The sequence below is a fragment of the Physeter macrocephalus genome, chromosome 4 (assembly GCF_002837175.3).
Source record: "Physeter macrocephalus isolate SW-GA chromosome 4, ASM283717v5, whole genome shotgun sequence".
NCBI lineage: Eukaryota > Metazoa > Chordata > Mammalia > Artiodactyla > Physeteridae > Physeter > Physeter macrocephalus.
The window spans coordinates 64,323,522-64,335,877 of record NC_041217.1 but is presented as its reverse complement, the minus strand read 5'-3'; positions in this window follow the sequence as shown (position 1 = coordinate 64,335,877).

Sequence of the window (12,356 nt, the reverse complement as noted above, 5' to 3'; positions counted from 1 at the left end):
AGTGGAAAAAAATTCAGTGCAAATTAATCCACCACCCATCCTGTAATTGCCCATTTTCTCCAGAGTGGTATCTGAAACAAGTGTCTTACTGAAGTACAAACTAAATTTTCTATGGTACTCCTGTCAGAGGAGAAAATGAGTTGCTCCAACATAATTGGCTTTTCGGTGAACCAGTGCTGGCAAGGGTTCTTCCAAGCACTCAAAAACCATCCTTTAGAAAGCTCTCTGTAGAGCCTTGTCCAAGGTCCATGTCAAGATGACCTGTTGGTGGTTTGTGGTGAACTCTTCTTTCTTCCCCTTGTGCTAAATTAGGTGTACTGTCTACTTATTTTCCTCACAGAATAGAGACCAAATTCCTTAGCCTGGCGTGGAAAGGCTTCACCATCGCATCTCATCCTATCTTTTGAGCCCTACAGAGGAAAGTGCTCTGGGAGAGTAATGCGAGGCATCCCCCCGCCCCCGCTGTCCAGCTGTGTGTGCCCTTGGGCAAGCTCATTTACTCTCTGGGGCAAACACCCATACCCCCGAGCTCACTGAGGTTTCTGCATTTGCTTTTGGTTTTGTGGATCAAATGTGATGAGAATTGTGCATACGTTTTGGTTGGGTTTGGGGTTATGTCTGTTTGTTTGTTTCATATTATAAAGTTCTATACAGGCAAGGAAGTAATATTTTCTTGCTTTCCTTTCTTCCCTTTTTCTCCAATGTTCCCTTCTGCTCTGGCTAATTTTCTCATTCACTGTGGGAGCACAATATGTTCATTCCAACTTCTGGTTCGTTGTTCATGTCCGTTTACCCTCTCCCAACTGTTTCCCCACATAAGATTTTCTCACATAAACGTTAGAACACACAATAAATGCTCAATAAATAGTTCTGCATTAAAAATTGCTTGATATGATTAGACCCCAAATATCCCAGCCTGCTGTCCTTGTGAGATACCTTCCATATGGTTTAACATTCCATAACGAGCCATAAAGTACTAAGCCTAAAGTACAAAAAAATACGAATGTGGCTTTTCTTTCTAATCCACATTTTTTGCTTGGCACCACTGTGCCTTGTTTAAGACCATTGTTGATATAACAACTTTATCCTAACTTAAGCCCTTCCCAGACAACCCTGTGTCTCGGTCCCTCCAGTGTCTCCAGTTGGTCCTCAATTTTCATTAAGATGTAAAATTAAAAACCAAATACTCAGTATCCATAGTGGGAATTGGCTAATTCATTCATGAGAATCCTGAGCTTACTTCTTGTCAAGGCTAATTATTTATTCCCCTTAAATGATACATTCTGCTTTTATGAAAGCCATTAGTGCCTTTGAGTAAATGTAAAGGGCATGTGTTTTCACTAGTATGTTCAACACAGACTCAACATAATATCTCATAGTCATTCTGGTAATGAAAGGATATAGCTTTACCACTGGTCTTAACTTTTTTTTTTTTTTTTTTTACTTTTGACCAATGGTGATAGAAAATAATTTTTGCAGCAAACATGGATGAAAAACTGAAGTCACTTATTTGCAAATTGCCAATAGACATTAGATATACAATTTAGACGCGAATATCTCCACACTGATGCTATGGATTAATATTTTTATATTTCTGTAGTACTTTACCTACATGACAGTATATTAAGTTCAAGTGTTTTTCCCAATATTGAACATAAATAGGGCAGGCTGTATTACCACAATTTTATAAATGAGGAATTTGAGACCAAGGCTGTGACCACAGAGGAGGAAAAATAGCTACTCTAACAAATTGCATTTTGGATGTGGTCTCACAGTTAGGTAGTGGCAGAAATGAGTATAAAAACCAGGACCCCAACTCTGACTCCTAGCCAATGTATCTTGCACCAGACCATGATCCTTCTCTTATAAATGACATGTTTCTGTTTTATGTGTGTGTGTATGTAAGGGGGGGTTTCTATTTATATTGTTTTTTCTCTTTGCTGTCACTCATTCATTCATTTATCATTTAGCCAACACTTCTCGAGACCTTTTTGCCTGTCAGTTACTGGGGATACACTAAGGGACAAGATAGATAAAGTCCCTGACCTCATGGAGCTTATGCAGTCGGATGGAAGAGATAGATATCAAACAAATGGTCACAAACATAAATATATCATTATAACCCATGTTAAGTACAAGGAAGGAAAATAATTGGATGAGATGAGAAACTATAGCAAGGGAATCTAACTTCAGTTGAAAGGCTAGGGCAGACTTCTTTGAGAAAGTGACAGTTATACTCAGATCTGAAGGATGAGTAGGATTCAGCCGAGGGGAGAAAAAAGAAGTTGGGGGGAAGCTGTACCAGACAGAGGGAACAGAGGCTCTAAGAGCCCTGAGGAGGAAGTGAGCTTAGTGCATTCAAGAAGTTGAGGAAGAAAAATGTTCAGGCCTCCCCTTTAGAAGAGCTCCATCGTTCCACTGTCTCACTCACAATTTGATGTCAACTGTGTACTGCTGACAACCTTCCTTCCTGGCTTTGTCTCTCCTTCACATGCTGGTCAAATTCAGATGACGTGCCATTTTCGCATGGCACCACCCCAGTAATCCATCTTCGTTCCGCTCCTCTGCTCAGAATAGCCTTCCCCTCTTTCTGCTCTCTGTCCAAATAACACCCATTCCCCAAGGCCATTCTCATGAGGCCTTTTATGTGGCTCTCTGTCTGAACCACTCTCTCTCCCAGACTCCCGTAGTCTATGGTTGGGACCACTCTTGTGTCACTCGACATTATTATTAACTCCTTGTGTTATTATAATCATGAATGCAACTGAAAACCTGTCTTACTAGACAGCAGAGCTTAAATAACTGTCAACTTGGTCTGAGTCATTTTTGTAGCCCCAGCTGTCTTTACAACAGAGTCTAACACATAATAGAAATCTGGTAAATGCATGATTAGCAAATGACTAAGTTCATTGATTAGGCTGAGATCTCCTGATGTCAACTCCAGGGCACTGGACAAGAGGAGATGAGTGCTCCTAAGTCTCAACAGTCTTTACAGCCCAAATTTCATTTTCATGAGCTCTTTTTTTCTGGAATCACAGACTCACATGTGGACAGGCTCCATACTGGCATTAGTACAGTACATCAGTCTTGGTGACTGAGATCCTCTGAGGACAGAAATAAAGTACCTAATTCAGAAAGAGTGTTGATTAGCTTTAAATTAGAGCTGTCTCAGTTATCATAAAAAATTGGGACATTTCCATAATGTGTCCAAAAGCATGCGTTATATCTACAAGGTGTCATCCATGGCTTTGCAACCAGTCACATTTGTATTGTAGCTAACTGCTCCAGTCACTGGCAAAACCAGCTGACTGAGTTAAGTGTGCCTTAAGGAAGGGATTTCCAAACTTGTCTGTGCATTAGAATCGGCCAGGAAGCTTAAAAAATTACAGATACTTTTGTCTACCTCCAGGATTATTCACTTGGTCTGGGGCTGTGGTCTGTGTTTTGGAACCATTCAAAGAATCCCAGGAGATTCTAACACACAGATGAGTTTGGGAACTGTTGACTTAAGGAAAGAGAAGCTTTCCACAACAAGAGGCTAAGAAGGACCCATCAGCAGAAAATGAGAAAGCACTTCCCAAGATAGTTCCAAGGAACCAATAAGATCCACTTTGCCCATCTGCTAGTATATCCAACTGGGGCTTATGAACCCAAGAAGCTCTTGCTTAGCAGGAGATGTGGTGGCTGAGGCCATCTGCTGCATAGACTTGCATATACTGACTTGAGGTTTGCTGGCACTGTGTTCTCAGCATGACATGCTCACACCCCACCCCATCTGCTGTCAAAATCTTACTCATTAAAGACACTATCTAAAGGCCGTTTCCTCTGTCAATCTTCCTTTACAAATAGTACTTCCATTGCTTTCCCAAAAAAACTTGCTTAAATATTTATTACAGCACTAGTTGAATTTCCCTTTGTATCATAACTAGTTGTTAAACTGTAATCTTCTTCCTCAGTATAGGGAGACCCTCTTATCATCTTTATATTATCAAAGAATCTAGCATTTTGCTTTGTACACATTAAGGGCTCAGTAAATGCTTATTGAATGGATGCTGAGATTGCAACTATGAAACGAACAGGCTTTGTCTCTGCTCTCGTGGAGCTATGAGCCGAGAGTTTAAGGGTAGCTTATAACGACTCTTAACTCCAAACTAAATAACACTGTCATAAAAATTTCAAGGTAGAAGGAACATTTATAGAGATGCCTCCATCTCTTGGTTCCCGGTCAAATGACGATCATAAAACCCTCCCTGTCATAAACAACTCAACCACAGCTGCAAAGCACATGGGAGCTCTCAGGATACGGAACAACTGTGATCATGCTGAGAGAAGAATAGGGCTGAGACCAGAGGGAAACATCTGGTCCCTTCCAGAGAGAGGCCAGCCATGCGAATATGGGACACTCTAATCCAGACTGGGTCCAGATCCAAGGAGTCCCAGCCAAAGAGGTAGATGTCAGCCCTAGACCTCAGAAAGGCCTGTTCAAGTCCCTACGAGGGAGGAAACGTACTCAGGCAGAGCCCAGCCCCCAAGACCAGGCCACTGTCACTTGAATTCTATTGAACCTATGTGTATGGAGCTGGCTACGGCCTACATGTATTCAGGTGTAGAGCTGGAGGCTGCAACCCAATCACACACAGGCCAAGCAGTCTATTTTCAGATCCCACTTACTCTTGGGGGAGAGGCTCTAAATATACCATCCAGTGACTGCTTGAGGCAGACGATCATTGCTGGCAGCTGAGCAGGGCGGGGCAGACAGGGATGTTAGGAAGCTCACCATTAACCTCAGCACAGCCGAAAGGCCCCACCACTTGTAGAGCTATATTTACAGAAGGGCAAGTGTCTGTTATATTTGACTGGGTTTTCAGTTAGGAGTGCTTGGGCATATGCTTTATATGGCAGTAAAAACCACTATTTTGCCCTCTCCAAAGATCCACTGAGCAAAGCATGCAGATGCGGCAAAGGAGGATTTAGGCGAAACTGACCTTGTTCTGATCTCAGGCATTTGTATCATAGCAAGATCTGGCAATTATATAAGCAATAGTACTGAAATTTCCCATGTGTATAACACCTGAGAGTCCACAACATGCTTTTATAGCTTATTTATAAACAGGCACGAAATACTGTTAAAAACAAAACCCAAGTGGGTTGCAGTCAGAAAGAATGTTGGCTATTAAGACATGAGAATGTATCTTGCTGTAATGATTTTCTCCATAATGGGTAAGGCCTTTTGAGTTAGTGTCCAGCCGAGACATTGTCCTCTAACTGCCAAAAGCCAAACACTGTATGACCACCTCCATTTCCAGGCAGCTGTTCCCCAAAATCCCAAAGGAATTTAGTTTCAGAAGGAATTGTGTGAGAGCTGCATTAACCACCAGCATTCAGGTAACTCTGTCCAGTAACAAAAGTGAATAGAAATAGCTGAAGACAGAGAGATAGTTGATTGGAGGTGGGAGGTAGCAGGGATACTGGGGTGTGGCACAAGGGAGGTCTTAAAGTCAGAATGTTTAGCAATGTCAGACAGAGTTTGAGTAATTGGTGTATTTAGTGTATCATATTAGCCTTAGAGGAGATGGTAGTGCCAAGTTTTGCTAGTATCAACCGAGGAACCCCCAAGAAGCTGGGGTCTGAGACGTTCCGCCTGCAGCAGCATTGCTCAGAGGGTCCAGGCACATCTGCATCAGACTCATGTGGGGGGCCTGTTAAACACTGAGACTTCTGGGCCCCGCCTGGATCCTCTGAATCAGAATCTTTGTGGCCTGGACATGTGTCTCTTTAACAAGATCCACAGGTGAGTCCTATGAGCAGTGAAATTTGAGAATCACAGCCTTACAGAGTGGTGTCTAAAGAAGGCCAAATCTTGACTGGGTATGTGTGCCACTTTTCAGTATTTGAGGTTATTCATTGGCCCCTCCTGGTTACTCTGCAGGCCAGCATGGATGCCTTGTCACAACCTAACTGACTGCCTAAAGGCACAGCTTTAAGTAGTGGAATCAAGCTGGGAAACCAATTCTTTTGACTCTAAGTTTTGTGCTTTTTCCACTACGTTTCACTTCACCTTGCAGGTGCAATCCTTGAACTGTCCAAACTTCTGTCCCTGGCAAACAGGAAGCCCAGCCTCTGGTCAGGTGAAGGTTCTGAAAAATGGGTTGAGTACGGGGGTCAGGTGGGAAGGAGGTGGTGCTGCCTGCAGCCACAGGTTTTGAAAAGACTTAGTTGAGAGAAATAAGCCCGAGAGACAAGAAATAGTTCGAAGCGTTTAGTATACAGAGGGCCGAGTAAAGAGGTACCGCCTGGCAAGAACAATTCCAGAAGATCTCCAGTTAGACAGACTGACCTAGAGGAACTGAAGGGTTGGCAGGGATTGGGGGCAGATCTAGAAGCAGTGTGCCGATGCAGTGGCATGCCGAGAGGAAGGCTTTTCTGGCCCCTTATGACTTCACCCGTGAGCAGCTGTTAAGGATGCAACGCTATTTCTGAAATCGCCCAAACATCAGTGACTCTCAAGGTGGAATTTCAGACACATCAGCAGGCTGGGGCACAGATATTTAGGGACTGGAGCCTTTCTGACGCCGAGTCAAGAACTATGTGTGAGCTGCTATCACCCCCTCCCCCCTTGGCCTGTGGTGATGCACTGGGTCTAGCCCTTTGCCAGCCTCAGCCAGCCAAGATTGGGAAGATTGTGAAATCGGAGATGGAGGAGGCAGCGGCGGCAGAGAGGACTTCCCCTTGACATCCTGGCAGGTAAAAATAGCTCCCGAGGACTTCAGGCCACCACAAGTGAAATCAAAAAGGGAGGAAATTCAATAAATCCAACAAGTAGTTCTTGAACATCCATTATTCCCCCAGCTGTTTGAGGGGCAGGGATATACCCTTTCAATGCTTCAGGGAGGGATCCATCATGACTGGTAATTAAGAAAAGCAATCATGATGAGTGCTAAAACTGAATCACCCTTTTTCCACTGGAGGGCGGGCAGAGGACTGTTTTAAAACTTCCATTTATTGATCAGTTTGCCAGTGGCAGACCAGGAAGACGCCGTGAGTGAGGTGGAGGGGCAGCTGCCACCTTCCTGCCTCCCTGTCCATCCATCCTGTGCACTCCTGGCAGATTAATCCTCCTAATGCACAATGCTGATGTGATTCCTCAAACCAAATACTCTTAATGGCTCCCCTTTGCCCACAGAGGTATCTGCACTGCGCCCCCTCCCACTCCCCCAAGCCCTCAGATTCCCCTTGACTGAGCACATTCCAGACTCTGGAAAAGTGCACAGCTTACTCGTTCCCCAAACACGCCTTGCACGTTCCTTTGTCCCCCCTTCTGCTCTGGATGCTTCACCCTCTGGAACGCCATCGTCCCTACTACTTATCCCCTTTAGCTGAATCCTAGTTTCTCTTAAATGCCACCTCTTCCTGATCCTCCCCACTCGTCGTCTCCCCCTCTCTTCTCTCTGTGTGTCTCTCTGCATCTCTTTCTCTCTCTCCCTGCCCTTGAAACTCCCACCCTTACCTCCCATCACTGAGAACCTCCGGTTCTGATCCACAACCAGCTCAGTCCCTTTGGATTTTCTCAGTGTGAAGCATTCCCACCAACTGATACCACTGAACGTGCTGCTACTGAAAACCCATCCCTCATGCCCTTTACTTTCACCTTTTTAATCCACGCTGTCTCCTCGGCCTCCACCACAGACTTGGCCTAGTTGTGATGAGGCCAGGACCTCAGTTTCCTTCTGGGGCAGAGTGGGGCCAGGGGGCAAGGCATGTCACCCCACCTCTTTGAGCAAATTCTCTTCTTTAGGAAGCTTTCTGTGTTTCAGCCCCCAATCCTTCCACCCAGCCAAGGTCAGAGCCTCGTTTCTATGCTCTTGTTGTGCACCCGTTCTTCCTCTCCAGCACATATCACAGTTATTATTAAATAATTGTGTACTGTTTGTTTAACACCTGCCTCCCTCCATGGACAGAAGCTCCATGAGGGCAAGGCCCACATCTCTTTTATTCATCAGTGAATCCTGGGCCATAGTTGGTAGGCAATATATAGTTGGTAAATGGATGAACGACGTTTATAACACGCCACACTGGATGACAGCTTGTGTGTATAACACGTCTCATCCCCCCTTCACTGGCTAAGAATATAAATGATGAAGGAGACTCTTTGTCCTCCCCCAACACTTCCAACGGTGTCTTTTTCATAGTATGTGCCAAGAAAGAAAGAGGGAAAGAAAGAGGAAAGAAAGGGGATAAAGAAGGGAAGGGAAAGGAAGGGAAGGAAGGGAAAAGAAAGGAAGGGAAGGGAAGAGAAGGGAAAGGAAAGGAAGGGAAGGAAAGGAAAAGAATGGAAAGGAAAGGAAGCAAGTGATGGTGGGTCAGTAACATCACATTTGATTCAAAAGCAGACACAGTAGTCCAAAAAATCAACAAATAATTATTGAGCATCCATTCTGCAGAGGCATAGAATTATTTGTCTATCTGTGTATCTGTCTGTTTGTCCATTGTAAGTGAAGTAGTTGTAGGGACACAGAGGGTCAGGTTTGGTAAGTTCTTGCTTTGCCCCTGAGTGTCTGTATGACCTTGAACAGTTAGACCACTCTGAATGTCAGTTTCCAGTACCCTCAGCCTTTAAAAATGAGCACAAAATTCTTAGTTCACAGGGATATTGTGAGGATTGAAAGAAGGGATGTGTTTGAAAAAGGCTTTTGTAAAATGTGACGTGTGATAACATGTATAATTATTATGAGTGATGATGAAAAGGAAAAGGCAACAAAATAAGACATGGATGGGAACGTCTCTAGGCAGTGAGGTACAACCCAGGAGTGGGGTGTGAGGTCCGAGCTCTCTGGGCCTCTCTGTCCTGCCCCCTGACAAATCCCTAAGCCTCCCAAGACACAGGTTCATCATCTTGTCAAAGGGGCTCCGAGGCGCCTGGCTTCCTGGGAGGAGTGGGCTTACTAATAAAGAGATTGTTTTAATAATGTGAAGTACTGGGTGCTATGGTAACGGGCATTACATGATCTGGAGAAGAAGAGCACCTTTTGATAAGAATAGGGAAACTGCAGTTGCAAAAGCGGGGTGGGGATGCACACAGGATGGGGGTGGAGGAAAATGCAAACATGGATAGACGCAGAGTAGGCACCAAAGGGAACGAACAAACAGTACTGGTGGTTCCTGCCTCTCAGGCAGCCTCTCTTGTTTGGGCCCTGCTAGCTGAAGGGTATCTTGAGCATCTCCAGATTTCCTGCTGCTATTGCAATTTAGGATCCCCCTGTGTGCTTAAGCTGGTAGCCCTGACATTTATTTTTTATTTATTTATTTTTTTTTGCGGTACGCGGGCCTCTCACTGTTGGGGCCTCTCCCGTGGCAGAGCACAGGCTCCGGATGCGCAGGCTCAGCGGCCATGGCCCACGGGCCCAGCTGCTCCGCGGCATGTGGGATCTTCCCGGACCGGGGCACGAACCCGTGTCCCCTGCATCGGCAGGCGGACTCTCAACCACTGCGCCACCAGGAAAGCCTGCCCTGACATTTTTTAAAAAAGATATAAGCATATGCAAAAATCTAGATAAAACCAGATTTGGGGTGATTTTACCAAAAAATTAGAAACGCAATGGTTTTTTTTTGTATTCTCCAATGGATGCTTTTAAGAAGTTCTCTTATAACTCCATTTGGCATGACCTCTTGGTTGTTGATGTTCTCCATGAGTCCTACCAATGTGGAGAACCGGAAAGTTTGTACACCACGAATAGAAGTTCAATGCCAATGCTGAAGTCCATACCATCAAACTTGATTACCCTGTCCGCCTGAGGATACACTGCACAGCATGGAAGGCTGCCAATGCAATGGAAACCATATTAGATGGGCAAAGAAGGGGATTCATGCCTAATGAGTTGTCTAATTCATGCCTAATGAGATATTGAATTGGGTACCTTACCCACACTAGCTTCTGCCAGGGAGTCTAATATCTTGGGTTCTGGGCCAAGCTTGCCACTAGCCAGCTGTGAGATCTTTGGGTTTTCTCAAAGAGAAGAACATCTGTTCACAGACACTTTTTATGATTCTGTTATTAAAAGAGTTTCCTCTTCTGGTGGTCCCTAAATGTCTCCTATTTAACCTTTGCTTTCTTTTTACCTCCTGCTAGTGCCTCTGTTACCGGGGAGGTCCTGAGACAGTCATGATGATGAAGAAAGCTTAGTCCCCTCTTGGTTTTATCTTATGGCTTGGGCTCCTTCAGTGAAATATTAGTTGCCTCAGTGACAAATTGAGTGTTGCTATTTTTGTGTTTATTGAATATATAGATGTTTGTATTGTTGCCGGGACTAAAGGAGATGGGTATAAAAAAGAGGAGGGATTTAGATTAGGAAACTGAAAGAGCTCCCTGGCTAGTAGGATGTGGGTTCCACTGGAATGTAGTACCATGGCTGGCTAAGAACATTCCTTTTCTATGGATTTTTAAGCAAAACTAGACTTTTCCCTTCTTCCATTAGTGTAAGATCAAATGTGCCTGCGGGAAAAAGAAGGAACTGCCTACGATTCCTTTAAAGATTTTATGTGAATTTAAAGGAGCTTTGGATTTTTACAAAAATATTCTTTAGCCTGGAATAGAGCAGAATTTGAACAATGATTAACTCCAGGGCATAGAATTTTAAGACAATTTCTATTTTCTTCTGCATACCTCTCGATATTTTACAAGTTCTCTATTACTTTACCTATCACCTATTACATTTACAATGAGAAAAATAATTTAAATATTTAAAAATTTTGAACAGCAATATTCTTTAGTCTTCGGAACTATTTGTTTTTGCCGTTGGTATGTCACAAATCACAGCCCCTTTCCTCCATACATTTTATTTCATAAGGCAAATAGCTAAGGAATGACAGAACAAACAAACAAAAGAAGCCTGGAATCCTTACCTCCCTAAAAAACTCACAAGGGTTGAGCCCAAACCCAACATTTTATGAGCATCCGTTTGGCATAGCCTCTCAGGGGTCCCCTCACCTGAATTACATTACACTGTCTCATCCCATTAATGAATCAATCTCTTCAGCTGTCCCTCCCCCTCCTCTCTCTTCCACCCCCCCAACCTGTGATCATTTAATTATCATCTGCTTTTCATGTCCCTTGAAAGTCACTGAAAAGACACATCATCGAGATTCTTGGACCATTAAAACCCATCTTGGGCTTCCCTGGTGGCGCAGTGGTTGAGAGTCCGCCTGCCGATGCAGGGGACACGGGTTCGTGCCCTGGTCCGGGAAGATGCCACATGCCGCGGAGCGGCTAGGCCCGTGGGCCACGGCCGCTGAGCCTGTGCGTCCGGAGCCTGTGCTCCGCAACGGGAGAGGCCCCAACAGTGAGAGGCCCGCGTACCGCAAAAAACAAACAAATAAACAAAACCATCTTGTTCCTCTTGTGTCCTGCTGATTTTCCATAGGCCTTTAGAAAGTGTGTGTCTTGTGAAATCAGAAGACCTGGGTTCAAATCCTAACTCTGCTATTTACAACACATATATGACCTTAGGAGATATACTTACTCTCTCTGAGCCTTCATGTTCTCATCTATGAAATGTAAACGATAGCTGTGAAAATGAGAGAGTTGTGAAAAGATGAGAGAACACGTAAAAACACATGGCACAGTGATCATTGCATAGTAGGTACTCAGTAAAAATAAGGAGGGCCTACGGCTGTTCTTATCTTGAGAGGACAGTTCAACTCTAAAACCAGTACCTGGGGTTACTCAGAAGTCCCACTGGATCCTTTTAATCTTTCCCAAATAGAACCTTCAGCAGCTTAACCCCCAAGAGGCCAGGGTGATAAAGACAATTTACACAAGTCATAGCTGTCAACAGTCTGCCGTTATGTGGACCTCTGATCAGTCTCAGCAACAGCACTGGGGGCTAAGTGTTGAGCCAGCTCTGCCTGCCATGGAACATTAGAATGGTTCTCCTTTTTTAAAATTGATTTTTATACAATTTTTAAAGGTTACTTTCCATTTACACATATTACAAAATATTAGCTATATTCCCCGTGTTGTACAATACATCCTTGAGACTATCTTACACCCAATAGTTTGTACCTCCCATTCCTCTACCCCTAAGTTGCCTCTCCTCCACACTGGTGACCACTAGTTTGTTCTCTATATCTGCGTCTGCTTCTTTTATGTTATATTCACTAGTCTGTTGTAATGTTTTAGATTCCACATATAAGCGCTATCATACAGTATTTATCTTTCTCTGTCTGACTTATCTCACTTAACATAATGCCTCCAAGTCCATCTATGTTGCTGCAAATGGCAAAATTTCATTCTTTTTTATGGCTGAGTAGTATTCCATTACATATATATATATATATATATATACCACATCTTCTTTATT